The sequence below is a fragment of the Schistocerca piceifrons genome, chromosome 1 (genome assembly GCF_021461385.2).
Source record: "Schistocerca piceifrons isolate TAMUIC-IGC-003096 chromosome 1, iqSchPice1.1, whole genome shotgun sequence".
Taxonomy (NCBI): domain Eukaryota; kingdom Metazoa; phylum Arthropoda; class Insecta; order Orthoptera; family Acrididae; genus Schistocerca; species Schistocerca piceifrons.
Window position 1 is genome coordinate 1142443336 of NC_060138.1, and position 21115 is coordinate 1142464450.

The following is a 21115-nucleotide window of genomic DNA, read 5'->3' on the forward strand; positions in this document are numbered from 1 at the left end:
GCTCAGTGCGAATGCACTGACAGCCGTAAACAAACACACAGTCTAATTTCTCCGACTAAATTCAGTATAAAGCTATAGTGACTTGATGAATTCTGTTATTAACATTCAGTATTTTTCAGGATACGGTTGTGTAAAATATTTAAGAACTTCAGGTAAATTCTGTGTGTCTCCGACGTTAAGAGGACTTGCTATTGAGAAATTTTCAGGAAGAATGTAATTTCGAAGAAGAAACTAATAAACTAAAAAGGTAACTATTAATTGAGTTTATTTTTCAGGTAACATAAATTCACTTAGGTACGTACTTTAGACGTAATTTGCTGCTCGCAATTACGTGATTCATACTTTGTGCTACTTTCATGTTCTATGAATTTACGTGTAAAGCGACGTGCTTGCGTACGTTAACTGATTTTGACAATGATTATTAATGAACTGGGTTGTAACTTGTATATATTATGCATCGCTTGGCTGCACTGCTATTTCACTGATGTCATATTTTTTTATTATGTGCCTGCTGTGCTTATTTATTTAAATTATAATTGTCATCTGATTTATTGTGCTGATGTGTTTAGGTATGTAAGTTATACTTTGTGATTTATCTGCTTGCGCCTCCATGTTTACTTATTAAGATGACATATGAACATTTATTTGCTTATGCTGATATGATGCTAATGACCTGTTTATTACGTAAGATATATGTTTACTGCTATGCGTATGGATTGCATATTTACACATTTCTGTTTTGTTGTCATAACTGCTCTTTAATTTGGTATATAGAAATGCTGATATAAGGTGTACAAACATAGAGTTTAGGTCACACTATTGTATTAATTATAGATTGTTTGCTTGGCGGAGCCTCGTTGTAGGATTTGTGCTGCATCCACTTTTTGACATTCTGTTCTCTACTGGTATATTTACGCGCTATTGCATGTTTTGCTTACGCTCAGTGCCTTATATTTTTAAGATAAGAAAATTAACTGCTATAATTCGACGAACGACATTAGTACAAGAAAGTCATAGAAGTCACATGAGCTGAGGTTTTATGAAAGCTGTATAAATTTATGCTAATAGGAAGGAAGCTAACGACATGACAGACCGAAACTAGGTTTAGACCATTGACAGTATCACACTGCATTTTCGTGAGCAATTGAAATAGGAAGTGACACTTGACACAAGAAATACTCCACATGTTTGCTTCTGCTATGATTCTTGAAGTGGTGTACACACTGTGAAATATTATGATCATTCACACTCCGTAATCGTACTTAATTACTGAGAGTTATTCGAACTAAGTCTGTTAGAGGTCAGGTATGCATTTCTTTTATTTAATGATGGACAAGGAACCAAAATGTATCTTATAATTTATAATGAGTAGAAAATTTGGGTCAGATGGATTACACAGAGGTTGTGTGTTGACAATGTGTCTTCGGATTGTATGGGATGCTGAATTGAAGTTGCATTAGGATTTTATCTGTACTTGTTCGAGGAGACTGACTAGAGAAAAGAGTTGTTATGGAAGTGAAATGATATTGGTGTTGAGGTTTAGATGTAGCGACGTATTATTGAGGTATTGAGAGTATATGAAGTTGATGATTATTGGAGTTTTTGTGGACGAGAGGTAAGGTAAATGATGTTGATAATAAGAGTTATATGTATCGACGTATTGAAGAAGTATTAGTGACGTATTGAGATTATGTGATGCTGATGATTATTGGAGTTTTGGTGTATAAGAGGTAAAGTAAGTGAGGAGCATATTTTTTTTGGTTGGTCTTATGGAACAAGGAGGATGAAAATAGCAGACTAGAACACTAAAATAGAAGGAAGATAGTCTATACACACACTTTGTTAAATAACTAAGCAGTATATACTTTTTTTGGAGAGAGGAAGTAATTGCATATCTTGGCTCACTGACAGTTGTTCAACAACAGTACATTTTGATCTGGCTTGGCAAACATTGGTCTTGACATGATGACTATGACGTTGACTAACTATGATTGACTGTTATACATTGCTGCCAGTACTACTTGATACACATGATGAACATCAGATTTAGACAGAATTTCATTTACACAATTAACACTATTTAGTTACACAGTAGTACTTAATGTGGATGAGAGATGAGTGAGTGTGTTCTGTGTGTTTTCCTTTACTAATCCTACCCACCTATCTCCTAAATATTATTTTATTTGTTGGTAGTGGCTTGCACTGACACCCATAAATATTATAGGTTTACTGGTATTTGTGTATTGTAATAGTTAATAGGACAATTATCTGACATCATTTGTGTGTTTGTTATGATTTGTATGTTACTGTAAAAGCATTTGTATGTGCATTCAAACTATTGTTCATGCCTGAACTGTCTGATTAGTGAAGATAAATATTCTGAACTGTTACCTGCACTTTTTCAACATGATGTGTGACATTTAGTCATGTTTAATTTCTGCTGAAGAACTGTGTGATCAGTGATTCTAAAAAATTATGGACTGTTATTTGTACCTTTTCTACATGATTGGTGCCACTAGGACATGTTTAATTTCTGCTCATAAACTCTGATAAACAGTGTGATCAGTGCTAGTGAATTTTTTGGAACTGCTTCTGCTGAGAGATGTGACTTTTTGCTGTTTGCACCAACTCAACATTGCTGGGTGCAACTGATGAACTGTTTCTACTGAAAAGATGTCCCCTGTTGCTGTGTGCACCTGATCAACATTGCTGATGCCACTAATGGACTGCTTCTACTGAAATGGTGTCACTTGTTGGAGTCTGCACCAACTCAACATTGCTGGGTACCTCTGATGGATTGCTTCTACTGAACTAATGTGACTTGTTGCTGTGTGTACCTCTGCAACTTTACTGGGTGCCACAGATGGAACTGCTTCTGCTGAAATAATGTCACTTGTTGCTGTCTGCACCTGCTCAACATTGCTGGGTGCAACTGATGGACTGCTTTTACTGAAATGGTATCACTTGTTGGTGTCTGCACCTGCTCTCAACATTGCTGGGTGCAACTGGTGAACTGCTTTTACTGAAATGAAGTCACTTGTTGGCGTCTGCACCTGCTTAACATTGCTGGGTGCATCTGATGGATTGCTTCTACTGAACTAATGTGACTTGTTGCTGTGTGTACCTCTGCAACTTTACTGGGTGCCACAGATGGAACTGCTTCTGCTGAAATAATGTCACTTGTTGCTGTCTGCACCTGCTCAACATTGCTTGGTGCAACTGATGGACTGCTTCTACTGAAATGATGTCACTTGTTGCTGTCTGCACCTGCTCAATATTGCTGGGTGCAACTGATTGACTGCTTCTACTGAAATGAAGTCACTTGTTGCTGTCTGCACCTACTCAACATTGCTGGGTGCAACTGATGAACTGCTTCTACTGAATTAATGTGACTTGTTGCTGGGTGTACCTGCTAAACTTTACTGGGTGCCACTGATGGACTGCTTCTACGGAAAACATGTAACCTGTTGGTGTCTTTTTTTTGTATAAACTAATCATTGAAAGCATTTTATATGAACATTTGTATAAACTGATTTTTTGTATACTGTGTAAACTATTATGTAAAGTCACATGTATGAAAAGAAGTTGTATTGCTTACTGTATTTCATATATTAGGTTAGTGAAAGGTCAGTGCAAAGCCAAAATTTTTAACTAATTATGTGATATTTAGGTATTAATATTATCTTTTATTTTTTGTCTGTATTTTTGTGGACGAATTTGGTGGTATTTTCACCACCAATGCTGGCAAAAATACCATCAAATTCTGGCCTGTGGAGGAGGGGCATATGAAAGGTGGCTGCACTGTGCCACTGCGCCAGAGATTGCGCCAAAGAGTACTGTTAAGCCGCCTCCACAGTGATTGTCGAGAGTTCATGGCAGTCAGTGCTAGTAGAGAGCTCGTGGAAGTCAGTGCCTGTCGAGAGCTCGTAGAGGACAGTGCGTGTTAAGAGTTCGTGCCGAGATGTGCTAGTGGGCACTGCTTGTCGTGAAATCGGAGGGATATGTTGTAGTAAAGAGTGTTGTTCCGTGTTGTATGCAGTTATTTGATGGGAGAGATAGCAGATGTTATTGTAATGAGTGCATTTCGTCAATATATATGAAGGTAAAAACTGCAATGTTCTTTTATTAATTGTGTGTCTGAAATAATGCGTCACTACAGGTTCAGTCAACAAAGCATCTGGCTTGTGTTCTTGTATTAGAGTGAATTCTGGTTTTCTTGCGTAATTATAGTTTTTCTAATTTTTTTTGTCACGTCAGTATAATTGGTATTAAAAAAATCTTGTCTGTTGGAGAAGAACCGTGCCAGATGTGGACGTTGAGTCACACTCCCACATACAGAACAGTTACTCTTGTGCTCATTGGTTTTGTAGGTTTTATAGTTGCTGGGGACTTAATTAATTAGCTGTGTTTACGAAAATTTTCTTTCATTGTTTGTTGCAGTCAGATTGCGTAATAATACTAGTCAGGGCCAACCGTTTACGAGACACTGCGTAATCGGACATACTAAAAAAAAATATTTTCAATCATATATAATTAATAAAGCCCCCATGCACTCTTTTGGATGACTTCACATTTCTCATTATTGAGAGTCAAACTCACTTCTACACCATACAAATGTCTTGTCTAAATCACTTTTCAATTCGTTTTGATAATCTGATTACTTTACAAGGTCGTAAGTGAGAGTATTATCTGTAAACAGTCTAACAGGGCTGCTCAGATTATCTCCTATGGCTCTGAGCACTATGGGACTTAACTTCTGAGGTCATCAGTCCCCTAGAACTTAGAACTACTTAAACCTAAGGACATCACACACACCCATGCCCGAGGCAGGATACGAACCTGCGATCGTAGCGGTCGCGCGGTTCCAGACTGTAGCGCCTATAACCGCTCGGCCACCTCGGCCAGCAGATTATCTCCTAAATCGTTTATGTAGGTCAGTAACAACAGAAGGCCTATAACACTTCCTTAGAGAACGAGAGATATTACTTCTATTTAATTAACTAGTAAGAGCTATAAAAAGTAGAATAAATAATTCCCATGATGCTCATAGTCTGACGCAAAAGGTAAAGATCCAGCTGGCTAGCAGATTCTAATTTCAAACCCTAAACAATTGTACTAAGTCTCCACAAAAGTATGGACCGCCCACTGCCCACTCAGTTTATTTCACTTAAACGTCGCGTTCCCGTTAGTTGCTGACGCATCTTGGGCGACCGGTACTCGCCGGTCGGCTCCTCCGTGAGGTCGTAGGAAGCGAGAGTGAGTAAAAGCCTTCCTCTGTTACTTAGAAAAGTTGATAAGAACGGAGAGACATTTATCACTGACGCTTGCAATTCCACAGGTTCGGTAGCATATGTCAGTGTATCTTTTATTAACTGGCGGGAAAGTCACAGAGGGCAGCTGTTGCAATGCCGGCGTAAGTGGATCGGTTAAGTTCGTCAGGTCAGCCGAGTACTGGAGTGACTTAAGACATTATCACCGGTGATGGGCTAGGCGTGGTACATTGCCATATTACTCTACGTTGTGGCCGATTGACAAAGTCCTTCCTGGTATCTTTTGGTGCGTTTCCTGCAGTCCGCACCTTACTGCTAACTTGATGAAGTGCATTGAGAAAGAAGTTAGCCTGAGTAGATTAAGTTTGGCACACGACATCGGAGGCTACAATCCGTTTCTCCAGGACGATCACAGAAGAAACTTCTTCTTTCTACATCTACATCTACATGGATACTCTGCAAATCACATTTAAGTGCCAGGCAGAGGGTACATCGAACCACCTTCACAATTCTCTATTATTACAATCTCGTATAGCGCGCGGAAAGAATGGACACCTATATCTTTCGTACGAGCTCTGATTTCCCTTATTTTATGGTGGTGATCGTCTCGCCCTATGTAGGTCGGTGTCAACAAAATATTTTCGCATTTGGAGGAGAAAGTTGGTGATTGTAATATCGTGAGAAGATTCCGTCGCAACGAAAAACGCCTTTCTTTTAATGATTTCCATCCCAAATCCTTTATCATTTCTGTGGCACTCTCTCCCATATTTCTCGATAATACAAAACGTACTGCCTTTCTTTGAACTTTTCCGATGTTCTCCGTCAGTTCTACCTGGTAAGGATCCCACACCGCGCAGCAATATTCTAAAAGAGGACGGACAAGCGTAGTGTAGGCAGTCTCCTTAGTAGGTCTGTTACATTTTCTAAGTGTCCTGCCAATAAAACGCAGCCTTTGGTTAGCCTCCCCCACAACATTTTCTATATGTTTTTTTCCAATTTATGTTGTTCCTAATTGTAATACCTAGGAATTTAGTTGAATTTACGACTTTTAGATTAGACTGACTTATCGTGTAACCGAAGTTTAACGAGTTCCTTTTCGCACTCATGTGGATGACCTGACAGTTTTCTTTATTTAGGGTCAACTGCCACTTTTCGCACCATTCAGATATTTTTTCTAAATCGTTTTGCAGTTTGTTTTGATCTTCTGATGACTTTATTAGTCGTTAAAGGACAGCGTCATCTGCAAACATCCGAAGACGGCTGCTCAGATTGTCTCCCAAATCGTTTATATAGACAAGGAACAGCAAAGGGCCTATAACACTACCTTCGGAAACGCCTTTGAGAACCCTATGTTAAATATGTTGCTGTCATCGATTCAGATCTCAACCAAAAACTGGCACTCAACATTTACTTTTTGTGTTTGCCACAGTAAATGCGTTCTGTCTTAACATCTGAACGTTGATGTGAATGATGACAGCCACTAATGTTTTCATTATACGCCTGATCTTTCTATGGATCTGTTGCTAACTGTTGAGTACCATGTTTAATGTTTTTAATTTACCGTTTCAGCTGGCGGACTTTTATAGCTATTCTTTTATTTTTTCTTAAGTTATTCTGATGATTTGAGGAGTGCCAAAGCTGAACATATTTTAGCAGCACTTAACCACAACCACCTTTCATTTATATTCTGCTCTAATATTTTAAATATTTTCGGAGCATATCTGTCGTAGGAAGCTTTGGGTTATTTAATCAAGTGTAACTGACATTTCACGATTCTTACTAGTTGCCAAAATTGGTGTTTTAACGATATAAATGCCCCTTTTAATTGTGTTTCTCTCTCTCTCAATTTCCTATTCCTGACCAACTGTTATTACTATTCTAAGGCTCCAATTGTCTTGTGAAAATCATTGCCTATGAACCTAAGCAGCTTACCTGACTTATGTTATTGTATTGTTCATTTAGTACTACTAATCGTTTAGAATTCCGTTAAGCGTTAATAAGGTCAGTATGTTTTTTTTTCTTTTCTGTTTTTTTTTCTTTTACCTGCTAACATTGCTTATTTAGGACTGTGGTGATTTTTTGTGTACAGATGCAATTTACATCTACATATCTAGATATATACTCCGCTAGCCACCGATCGGTGTGTGGCGGAGGGCACTATTCGCACCAAAGTCATATTTTCCCCCTCTCTTCCACTCGCAGATGACGCGAGGGAAAAACGACTGTCTAAACGCCTCAGTACGAGCCCTAATTTCTCTTATCTTTGAGTGGTTATCATTGCGCGATATGAACGTTGGTGGTAATAATATATGCTTTACATCCTCGGCAAAGATCGGATTTCGGAATGTAGTGAGCAACCCCTTCCGTTTAGTGCATCGTCTATCTACAAGTGTGTCCCACTTCACACTTTCTATGAGATTTGTAATGAACTCGCGATGGCTAAATGTACCAGTCACGAATCTTGCTGCTCTTCTTTGGACCTTCTCAATCTCTTGAATCATGTCCAACTGGTAAGGGTCCCGTACAGGCGAACAATAATCTAAGACTGGACGAACTAAAAGTATTGTAAGCAACTTCCTTTGTTGAAGGACTGCATCGCTTCATGATTCTACCAATAAACCGCAATCTAGAGTTCGCCTTACCCGTCACTTGCGTAATTTGATCGTTCCGTTTGGGAATATTTCGAACAGTCACGCTCTGATACTTGACTGGTGTTACCGCTTCCATTTATTTTGTACTCGTACATTAATGGTCATTTTCGCCTTGTTATACGCAGTAGGTTACACTAACTAATATTGAGAGATAACTGCCAGTTACTACACCACGCATTTATTTTCTGCAAACCTTCATTGATTTATTCACAACTTTCGCGTGATACTACTTTCCTGTAGACGACAGTATCATCGGCAAACAGTCTAATGCCGCTGTCAGTACCATCAACCAGATCGTTTATGTAAATTGTAAAAAGCAGCAGACCAATTACGCTGCCTTGGGGCACACCTGATGTTACGCTTGTTTCTGTTGAAGTATCCCCATTCAGGACGACATACTGCTCTCTGTCAGAAAACTTTCTATCGAGCCGCATATGTCATCGGATAGACCGTAAGCGCACACTTTTTGGAGCAAGCGACAGTGCGGAACTGAGTATAACGCCTTTCGAAAGTCGAGAAATATGCCATCAATCTGGGAACCGGTATATAGAGCTTGTTGTATATCATGCACAAAGAGGGCCAGCTGTGTCTCACATGACCGCTATTTCCTAAATTCGTGCTGGCTTCTGCAGATGAGCTTCTCAGAGTCCAGAAAGATCATTATGTCTGATCACAAAATATGTTCCATAATCCTACACAAATCGATGTCAGTGAAATTGACCGGTAATAATGTGCATCCGATTTTCTACCCTTTTTATACATTGATATGACCAGAGAAGGTATTTAATTGTTTGTAGCGTTCATAGATTTTACGCACGACCAATATTTTTTGGGGTTATTTTTAGGATCTGAAGATAAAATATTGCTTTCAAATTCGTTAAAAGAATCTGTCATTGACCTTTTGACAGCTGCTTTCATTTCGCGTAATTTCTGTTTGTCAGCGGAGCAGTGACTATGTTTAAAACACTGTGCAAAATTCTCTGCTCTCTCAGCAACTTCCTAATATGTTTGTTGAACCAAGGTGGATCCCTTCTCTCCCCTATATTTTTGCTAGGCACATACACTACTGGCCATTAAAATTGCTACACCAAGAAGAAATGCAGATGATAAACGGGTATTCATTGGACAAAAATATTATACTAGAACTGACATGTGATTACATTTTCACGCAATTTGGGTGCATAGATCCTGAGAAATCAGTACCCAGAACAACCACCTCTGGCCGTAATAACGGCCTTGATACGCCTGGGCATTGAGTCAAACAGAGCTTGGATGACGTGTACAGGTACAGCTGCCCATGCAGCTTCAACACGATACCACAGTTCATCGAGAGTAGTGACTGACGTATTGTGACGAGCCAGTTGCTCGGCCGCCATTGACCAGACGTTTTCGATTGGTGAGAGATCTGGAGAATGTGCTGGCCAGGGCAGCAGTCGAACATTTTCTGTATCCAGAAAGGCCCGTACAGGACCTGCAACATGCAGTGGTGCATTATCATGCTGAAATGTAGGGTTTCGCAGGGATCGAATGAAGGGTAGAGCCACGGGTCGTAACACATCTGAAATGTAACGTCCACTGTTCAGAGTGCGTCAATGCGAACAAGAGGTTACCGAGACGTGTAACCAATGGCACCCCATACCATCAAGCAGGGTGATACGCCAGTATGGCGATGACGAATACACGCTTCCAAAGTGTGTTCACCGTGATGTCGCCAAACACGGATGCGAGCGTCATTATGCTGTAAACGGAACCTGGATTCATCCGAAAAAATGACGTATTGCCATTCGTGCACCCAGGTTCATCGTTGAGTACACCATGGCAGGCGCTCCTGTCTGTGATGCAGCGTCAAGGGTAACCTCAGCCATGGTCTCCGAGCTGATAGTCCACGCTGCTGCAAACGTCGTCGAACTGTTCCTGCAAACGTCCCCATCTGTTGACTCAGGGATCGAGACGTGGCCGCACGATCCGTTGCAGCCATGCGTATAAGATGCCTGTCATCTCGACTGCTGGTGATACGAGGCCGTTGGGATCCAGCACGGCGTTCCGTATTACCCTCCTGAACCCACTGATTCCATATTCTGCTAACAGTCATTGGATCTCGACCAACGGGAGCAGTAATGTCGCGATACGATAAACCGCAATCGCGATAGGCTACAATCCGACCTCTATCAAAGTCGGAAACGTGATGGTACGCATTTCTCCTCCTTACATGAGGCATCACTACAACGTTTACCAGGCAACGCCGGTCAACTGCTGTTTGTGTATGAGAAATCGGTTGGAAACTTTCCTCATGTCAGCACGTTGCAGGTGTCGCCACCGGCGCCAATCTTGTGTGAATGCCCTGAAAAGCTAATCATTTGCGTATCACAGCATCTTCTTCCTATCGGTCAAATTTCGCGTCTGTTGCGCGTCATCTTCGTGGTGTAGCAATTTTAATGGCCAGTAGTGTATTTCTCTAGAACGTGGTGGACAATACCTTTAAATTCCGACCAAAGATGCTCAATATTTTTGTGACCCGCAGTGAATGCTTGGAGCTGACTATGAAGATATTCATTAATGACACTTTTATTTACTTTCCTAAAAAAGAAAAAAGAAAACTCCACGCAATTTCTTTGGCTTTGGCTTTGAAACTTCCACTGACATAGAAGCCATAACGACATTATGGTCGCCAATACCTTCTTCTAGATTAACATCCTCAAAAATATCAGGTCAGTTTGTCGCCAAGATATCTAATATGTTCTCATCCTAATTTCGTTTTCTAACCAATTGCTCAAGGTTGTGTGTTGGGAGCGCTCCTAGAATAACTACACACGAGTCTTTGCTTCTGCCCCCTGTGATAAACGTGTAGTTTTCCCAGTCAATGGATGCCAGATTAAAGTCTCCACCTATATATAACTAATGGATAATTTGGATATTTATTTCCTATGTACTCAACACTTTCCCTGAAATGTTCTGCGACGTTTGTTGCGGATGCTGGTGGTCTATAAAAACATCCTAATACAATGGTCAATCCCTGTCTGACTGACAGCTTTATCCAGACTATTTCACAGTCCGACACGTTTAAACAAGTTTTAATTCCAATGAACACATCACCTCCCATAGCATCAGTCCTATCCTTCCCAAACATTATCCAATCCGAGTTCAAAATACACTGCTTATTATGTCTGGTTTCAACCAGCTTTCGGTACCTAACACAATATTGGCATTACTACTGTTTATTTCGGGGAGTAACTCGGGGATCTTGCTACAGACACTACGACAATTTACTAACATGAGATTTAGCATATTTAAATCCTGTCGAATGACGTGTCTACGCGAACTAACTACTTTTACAGTTGGCACGCCTACATCAGTGTCATGAACTGGTAATTTTTCAGGCCAACGGTTTGTTTCCCGAGGGGAGGAGCCTAATCTGAAAAACTCCCATGTGCACGCCACAAGTACCGTGCTACCCATGTAGCTGCTTCTTGTGTGTAGTGCACCCCTGATCTATCGAGAGGTGTCCTACAACTTTCCATCCGATAGCGTAGGTCGAGGAAACTACAACCATTTTCGTCACAGAGTCGACGTAGCCTACGGTTTAGATTCTCCACTCGACTCCAAACCAGTGGACCCCGGTCCACCCTCGGTACGATGCCGCAGATCGTCAGCTTGGCTTCCACTCCTCGAGAGATAGAGGCCGCCATCGCCAATTTAGCCAGCCGTCGAAAGGACCCAAGGATTTCCACGGAACCCCGACGACGGGCATCGTTGGTGCCGACATGTCCAGCAATCTGCAGCTGGCTGCACCCCGCACGCTCGACAGCCGCCGGAAGACCCTCTTCCACATCCCAGACAAAGCCCCTCGGCAAGCACATCAAGTGAACGTTGGACTTCTTCCCGCCCTAGCCGCTATGTTCCTGAGGGTCTCCATGACCCTCCTAACATTGAAGCTTCCAATACCTAACAAACCCCTATCCCGACGTGCCTGTCCTGATGTTGCTCAAGGAGCGACCACTATCCTGGCATTATGATTCGGCTCAGTCAGCCCCCCCCCCCCCCGTATCAGGGGGGCAATGTAGTGTATTGTGTAGAATCAATATTGTTATTGTATGTACATATGTATGTAATTCCGTTGTAATTTTATGAGCTTTGGCCGTTTCGGAAAATTAATATCTGTGAATAATATTAACAGGAAACAGCTGAGGAGCGAGTGCGAGCTATGTTGTGTTGCAGCTGCGAATTAAACTGAATATTACAAGTGAACTAGACTGTCTTCGTTTTTAGCATGAGCTGTCAATGATGTGGTTTGGTTTGCTCGAAACTACGGTGGACTCTGTGAGAGGGTCGAGCTCCTCAATGGTTTAATTTTACTGGAGAGAAAAATATCTGGCGGACTGTGTGTATGGGGTGGTGCTCGACCGGGTGTCATCTGTTGTTTCTGGAAATCTGCGTTCTTGATACTAAATTAAATCGATTGGCCTTGGCGCGCTGTGATTTTGAACCGGTGAAGCTTTGTTTATGGAATTTTCTGACGGACCGACGATCAGCAAGACAACGGAGCGTCGACATCAGGTAGGAAGCTGTAGAACGCACATCTCTGCAGTCATATTGTCGACTGTCAACTGACATTTCATTGTTACGGAGCATCAATACAAATAAACTTCGATGGACAAATATGAGTGAAATGCGTTACATAGGGTCAAGTCATTTTTAACAGCTCTTCCTCAGTAACACCTCAAACTGAAATTACATTTGTACTGTTAAAGAGAATTTCAATGTCAGAACTTTACGTAGTTGTCACATAACAAAGAGTCTTGACCCAACGGTTATAATTGAACTAACGATGTTTTGAAAACACTAGGGATAAATATTGAACTGTTTTGTTCAGTTGATGCTGTGAACTCAAATTATTAAAGACAGTGCTCCTGAAACAACAGAGGCATTTATAATCAGTTAACAACAACTCAAAGTCGAAACTGTTTACAGCTGCGTCATTTTAAGCCATATCATCACTTATTGTTTGGTGCTTACATTAACTTTATTCCAATCAGGGATCATTTACTTGTTTGTTGATTGCACTGCTTAATAACGAAAGTTCCTCACCAAGAAATTCTGACAGAACTAAACTGCTACCAGTAATTAGCCAAAACGCATCAAATTTACTGGTTTTGTGAAAGACGTTTCCGTACAACAAGGTTGCACAGCCTAGCGATATATCCATCTTCCATAGCAAACAGTAATCGGCAGAGTTATTTATTGTTACACCAGCTCCTGTTAAATAGTATTTGGAGAGGTGTTATCTGTTTATATGCCTCACTTATACGTGTTTGTTTTGTATGTGATTGGAGTGTGCTTGTGTGTGATCTCAGTGAATCTTTCTTAGGGATATTATCCACCAGATAATACGAGAGAATAGCAGAATGTCTAGGGATTATGATGCTTTAATCGAAACAGTTTACATGGTGTTTTGGTGAACTTTTTGTTACAGAACCTTTATGCGTTTCATGGAGTAGGCGCTTTCAAATTTTATAAGCTAATTTACAAGGAGGTGGAAGGTATCAGCTGCGTATTTACTTGTAGAACACAGTGTAAATCATTATAGCGCACGTAGCCAAATGACAGTCCCTGCAACTTCTTCATAAACGGACTTAAGCGAACAGCAGTAGTAGGTTTGAATCAGTGAAAGTAAAGAAGAAGAAGTGACGACCTTTGTAGGCTCCAGCAGACTTGTGAAGTCAATGCCTGTTAACCTAATTATTTCAGAAGTACATATCTTTAATTTTGCTGAAGTAAAATTTATTTAACGAATTCGGTTAGTAATTTTAATGTCTTCATTGCTTATTGCTTTCACTAACAATCTATAGAAAATGACTGAGTAAATGTTGATTTCTTATTAAATGCTGTGATCTGTTTTTTTTCCAAAAATTTCATGAGAAATTTTTTTCATTTTTTCAGTGTGGAAAGCTAGTAAAATTGTGTGTGCGAAGGTCCTTATTCATGGCCTGGCACCTTACCATTAAACTTACCCGCCTGCTTCCTACCAGTCAGACTAGGCAGTATTTAAACAGGTCATGTTCGAACTCTACCAATTTATTTCCTCTACTGGGTATAGGTGTCTACAGCCACTCCTCTCTTACGAATCACTGGTCTAATTAATGTTACCAGAAACCTGTTCCACTTACTTTGAAAATCACGGCTTCTAGCCACCAGAGACGAGTGCTGTGTTACGAATCGTTCTGATTTCTTTACGGAAACTCATGCATGAGTTCACTAACAGAGACAAGTGCACACTGCCCTTGTTCTTGTAACCACCACCTGACACAAATACACCCAGTACTTTTGGACTCTGTTACCTAAGTCAGTTGCTCACCGAAATGGATTACAGACTTCTTGTAGAGCGCTTTCTTCTGCACGGCTCTTAGTTCCGCGATATCGAGTCGGTGCTGCTGCTATTCCGGCTTCCTGGTGCGCCGCTTGTCTTTAGGTGACTAACAGCGAACTACCCTGTCAGTCCCATATTTATAGTCCATTATTGTGTAATAGTTCCGTCTATGGGTGTCTTGTCAGCTACTTGTTGCTTTTTCTGACTGAATTTCTCAAGTTCTGGAAACCTTCCAGAAAGAAGTTAGAGAAGTGTTCAATCCAGTTGGCTTACTATCATATCCATATTTCTGCTGTAGAGTGTGTCAGTGTGACAGACATACGGTCTCCTTTCTAGAAACGTATTCACAAGCTGTACTGTTTACCCTATCGCCTCTGCTTTCATGTACCCTGTTTGTGCGCTCTCCCAAGCGTTCGTGAGCGACACTTATTAAATTAATCAAATGGACAGCCATAACACATCCTCCACGAGAATACTTAATGAGTACTAAGCTGAGTCCCAATACTACTAATATTACCTTTTTCAAGATTTTTCTTACACAGGTTTTTATATCGTTTCCTTACAAATTTAACAACATTTTTTTTCTTAGTGTCTACTTTTTAGACACAATGTGTCATCCTCCCCTTGAGGCTATCTGTCATATGTTTCCCCGCCATCTATCCGTTCAGTTTTCCTTAATTTCGTGGATCCTGTGGTATTTACCACTGTCGTTTTGACACATTGACTGGCAACAAATTCCTCCCTGAAACCAGTCCTGAAAGACTAAATCACATATCTACAGTAATGGCAATGCGAACAACATCAACTTATTACAGCTATTTTTGTAAATATTAAACAAACATATGTGGCTCTAGAGTAATGTTCTTTCCGTTTCTCACGATACAACTCCCGTTTTTACTCACTGATTAAGTTATCACAACCATCCACTCCTTCTGCTACAGCCCTTAAGTCATCTGAATTAATTACTAGATGTTTTAATGTTAACTCTTACTGTAGAGACAGAGGGTGTTTTATATCAGTCCTGTGGGTACAGAGGGTGCGCCCTATTCATGTTACGTGGTGGAGGTTGCATCGTACCATTGTTACGTGACAGATGTACCAGTGTTGCGTGGATGAGGGTGCTTTGTACCATGGTACTTGGCAGTGGGTGCTTCACACTGATGAAGCATAGCAGAGGTTGCTTCATGTCAGTGTAGCTTGACCGGCTGTGGAACCTGCAGATGTGTGGCATGTTTCATACCAACGCTGGATGGCAAAGGGTCATTCTTATAATTTTACGTGGTACACAGTCCTTTGTAATGATGCTGCATGACAGAGAGTGCTGCTTAACAAATTTGAGTGGCAGGAAATTCTGCATAGTGATGTAGGCATTTCTTACCAATGTTGCTTGGCAGGGGGAACATATATACTCTGACAGATAAAAGTTAGTATACTCTTTTAGAAGTTTCCAGTTCACTCAAGATTTATTGTTGCAGCAATGGATACGAAGTACATGAAATAATTACATTTACAAATCAGTAGCACAAGCAGTATCGACCTATGCTGAAACACGCATACAAGTACGTGGTGCGGCCTCCACGATTGACAATGCAGGAGCTAACTCTGGCATTCGGTCGACCTTACAGATGGCGAATACTGTCCCGGGATATATTATGCCACGCCTGGTCGACCTGTTCACGTAGTTTTGTAAAAGTTGTTGGTCGACAGGTCATAGGAGTCACTCCTCGTCCCATCATATTCTACACGTTTTCGAATGGAGACTAGTTGCAGCTACTTAAAAGATCTCAGAAAAGCAGTGTTGAAGAAACTGATATTTCATAACTATACGTCGGAGGCCGCTATAAGTACAAAAAGCTGAAACTAGTCTTGTAAACTCTAAAGAATAAATCGGAAATGGTTGCTGTTCAAATTTCAAAGTTCAAAGGTCCATTTAAACTTGCATTAGGATTTTTTTTTATTGCTATGAAGCAAGATCATCAGCCCACAAGTGTTCAAATCATTAAAGTTCCTGTTCACAGTCCTCGTCACACTCAAAGAGCCAGAACTTTTCCTATACAATTCCGAAATCATTTACGAGAGTAACACAGTCAATAAACTGCTATTTACTTTTGCACTCGACATTCAGTGGTTGTCTTATTCGCTGTACAGAATTACGGCCAATCAAAACTGACCTTCAGGGCGCGGCTCGCGCCAAAATCTAGCAAGAACCAATCAGTGCTCTCAGCTCATTGACGTCATTAATATAAGCAACTCAAAACTCTCTAGGTAAAAAAAAAAAAAAGAAATAAACTTTAAGCTGTACTTCACGTCTGCAATTTAACTATATAGTCCCGAATGTTCTGGCTGTGTCTTACATATTCAAACATGCTTGGACATCCGTTATCCACTAGTAGGGGAACCACTGGTGGATTCGTTCCCACGATACAAAGCTGGAACACTTGCAAGTTCCTACAGAAAATTACAAACTGAAAATTTAATATTGGCGAATGTCCCATATATACTCACACAAGTACTCTCTTTCACACTCACCCTAACACAAAACATAAATATCTACTTGAAATTCTTAAAGTTATTACTACAGCAAAATTACGAAAGGTTTTCTAAAATGAAAACTTTCCAAATTTGAATCTGAACACTGAGGATGTTATCATATCTTTTCAAATAGTCACACTTCGTGAACTATTAACATATATATATATATATATATATATATATATATATATATATATATATATATATATATATATATATATTGATTTAGTTTTTTAAGTGTCTGATAATTACGTCTTTTATTAACTTTTTTTTGGTAACTTCCAAATTGTGACAGTTATTGACTTCAGAGTTTGACAGATTGTTCCTTTACACCACAGAAGGTTATGTACCTAATATGAAGTTCCTCAGGCTATTTCTAGATCAGTTATTAATTTTTGTAGTTCCAGAGAATGTAACTACTCTGTAAGAACCTCTCAGCTACTTTCACACGCTGCAGTCACACCATATCGTCATGACGCACGTCTGCAGGACACAGATCGCCCGTTGCAGATCGTATAAGATTCTGACTGCTTACACTGGAGCCCACATACATTCATACAAGAAAGCTTTAATAGGCAAATTGGCGATCGCACCCTAGCTGCGACGACCAAAGTCTGGAGATAGTGCGGGACAGGGAATTTTCTGCACGGCTTGAAGAGCATGTTGAGTTTCACGGAGAGTGTGTGGACGAGCATTACCCTGTTGGAGAAACACAGCACCTTCTTGTTGCACCAGAAACACTAAAGGTGTACGAGAGTTGTAGGTTAACGCACCTAAGAACATATGGCCTTGGGTGGGGCTAGTGTGTCTTGGACGAATGCACTCTACACGACAGCGCTCACCAAATCTACGTCGTCCGCGCAGACGACCATGATTTGCGTGCAGGCAGAATCTGCTTTCATGTCTGAAGAGCACAGCGCGCCATTCCATCTTCCAAGTGATCCTCCTGCGGCACCAGTCGGGCTGTGCACTTCGATGCTGTGGCGTGAGTGGAGGTGAGCACACCCGTAGTCCCACTGCTAATGCCCAGTTCGCAACAGTTCGTGTCGACACGTCTGGACTCACAAGCCCTCTTGTCTGTGCTATGGTATCTGTACGATCTGCCATTGCTGCCCTTACGACGATGCTGGTGGGTGCCTCTGCTGTGTGGACATCCAGAACCTTGTCTACCGGTGTGACATTGTTCACGTGACCACTGATACCAGCATCATTGCACATCTGACCCAGTACCCCCAACTTGTGTGGCATTTCCCTGAAAGGGTCATCCCGCCATTCGGAAGACCGCAATTTGACCCCTTTCAAACTGGCTCAGTTGGATGTAGGAAGGACGAGTGCGTCTCATTGGCATAATTGCCTGCTTGCTTCACATTCAACCTTCTGGCTGCGAACGTTCCCTATTAAAGGGTAGACACAGATAGAGCCCTGGTAGCTATGCCACAACGCCATCTGTTGGAGGACGACGTTTAAACCACTATCTGTACCTCTACTACCGCCCAGGTGTCATTTGCCATCATCGGATCGAAATCGACGTCGTCTTTCCAGGTGTACTAATTTTAAAACAGCCGTGCAGGCACTGGCCTGCTGACAGCTGCGCTATGGTCCTTCGAATAAATAGTTACTGGAGTCAAGTAAATAATTCATCCGGTTAATAATTTGCCGTAAGATGGATGCATGACCCACAACGGAGGGAAATTTTTAATAATGTCATTTTCTAGGGGGCTGGACCAATTTCGTGTAAAGGTTGCGCGCAAGTTGTTAAGTCATCGAGTTTCCTTTGACCCTTGTGGAAGCAGACACACACCTGTGCAGGGAACTCCCCCAGGGCTGCAGGCTCCCCGTTGATTATGCGCCCACTCACTTCCGACAAGGCAGGCGGCGACACCCCACCTGGAACAAGCGGATCAGTCCATCGTGTGGCATTCTTTTCGTACGCTGCTGGCAAATACGAGTTACGACACACGCAATGGCCGCAGGCAACGAATGACGGATTGGCCCGAAGTGTAAGTGTACTACTTGCCTGCTATAAACGACCGAGTGGATAACGGCGAAAATTCAGTGAGGCAATTCGCAGATGACGTTGTTGTATACAGAGAATTCGCAACGCTAAAAAAACTGTAGCGAAACGCGGGAAAGCCTGCAGAGGACCGACGCTTGGTGCAGGGAGTGGCAACTGACTCTCAGCATAAACAAATGTTACATATCTAGTATAAACAAACAAGAATATCAATCATTGTATGATTGGATTACTACAGAACAGTCAATGGAAGCAGTGCGAAACCCATTAATTATCTAGTAGCCTGCATACGAAGCAATTTAAAGTGGAACGATCGCATAAAAATAATTGCGGGTAAAATTGAGATTACAATAATTTTCTTTCATTTCCGTCTACGATCACAAAATTGTCCCGTCCTTACGCTACCTGCTCCAGTCAGCGATGACCATCTTCAGATCTGCAGCAAAACATGGGAAAAAACAAATACAACTTGTGGAGTGTCTATATCTTTAACATAGGCCATAATGAAAAGTATTGTTGACGTATGGGTGATAAGTTGCAATAAATTAGTTTTTTTCCTTTATTATTATTTAATCCCCTGAGTCCCATGTGGGCTGGGAAGGGTGTGGGCTGGCAACGATACAAATAACCTGTCTTCAATCTACAGAACTTAACGCTAACCTAGATGCTAAAACAGAAAAAGGAGACATATGTACGACGAATCTGAAATTATTTTAAAAGGGGAGGTGAATATATAATATATATTATAATAAAATATATAAATAAATCTAAATAAGTATAAATAATATAATGCTGCTTAAAGACGATGATAAAAATGTGTACATACAGCACAGTTAAAAACGGTTGAGAAACACTTCAAGAACACAAAACACCTGAACAAAGCAGTTGAATAACACTGAAGAGACGCTGACCATTAAGAACGGAGCACGGTGCAGTTTCACTAAAACTGGAGGAAAAATGGTTCAAATGGCTCTTAGCACTATGGGACTTAACATCTGAGGTCATCAGTCCCCTAGAACGTAGAACTACTGAAACATAACTAACCTAAGTACATCACACACATCCATGCCCGAGGCAGGATTCGAAACTGCGACCGCAGCGGTCGCGCGGTTCCAGACTGAAGCGCCTAGAACCGCTCGGCCACATCGGCCGGCAAAACTGGAGATGGACCTGCCCTGGCATGGTAGATTGTAGACGAAAAGAAGAGTGGGTGTGGATGGAAATGGGAGAATGGTGGTCATGAGTGCTGAGGACTGGTGGCGACGAGACAGGAGTGGCTGTGGGGGAGAAAGAGAGAGGGATAACTTTTATTGAGATCTGTAGACTGGATAGCTAAAGGGGGTGGGGACGATAGGAAATGGGTTTCAGAGTTGGTAGGACAGGTATGTGTCGTGGTGGAGTTCGTGGTCCAGGAGACGGACACGGTTGAAAATTCTTGGGGTGAGGACATGGAGGATGTGCTGGTGCAAGGTTGATCGGATGTCCGTGGACCATGGTAGGATTGGAAAGGAGGGAGGACACAACATGAATGTAGGAGCCGAGGTTATGGATGGTGTAGGTTATTCGGAGGTGTTCAGTGCGCGGGACGAGAGGTGGGAATTTGAGGAGTGTGTAAAGGATCCTTGTGTGGAAGGTCACGTATATAGGAAGACACTACAACCCCAAACGTATGGCTACGATCGCGAAGACAAATTTGGATTAATTACAGCGCACATAGAAGCGTTTAAACTATTGTTATTTCCGCACTCCTTACGTGAGCGGATCTGGAAAAAGCCCGAAGAAGAGGTACGATGCAAAGTACCCTGTCCATGCACTTCACAGTGGCTTATAGAGTACGGCCGTAGACTTCATAATGAGGAATAGATTTCTGAAAAGCACTGTGCTTTCAATCGGTTACTAATATTTACAGTGGGCGTTTTTTGCTCCTTGACCAGTACGGATCTCACATCATTTTGTTTCCTTATCGGCTGCTCAGTTACAAGATCTTGCCTTGAGCTTCAATTCTGAGCCGGCCGGGTGGGCCGAGCGGTTGTAGGCGCTTCAGTCAGGAACCGCGCGACCGCTACTGTCGCAGCTTCGAATTCTGCTTCGGGCATGGATGTGTGTGATGTCCTTAGGTTAGTTAGGTTTAAGTAGTTCTAAGTTCTAGGGGACTGATGACCTCAGATGTTAAGTCCCATAGTGCTCAGAGGCACTTCAATTTTGAATTTGACTGCGATCACAGCAGAAAGAACGAAGGAAGGAAGTTTAACGTTGAAGATCCCGAGGCCAGTTATTTTATGGG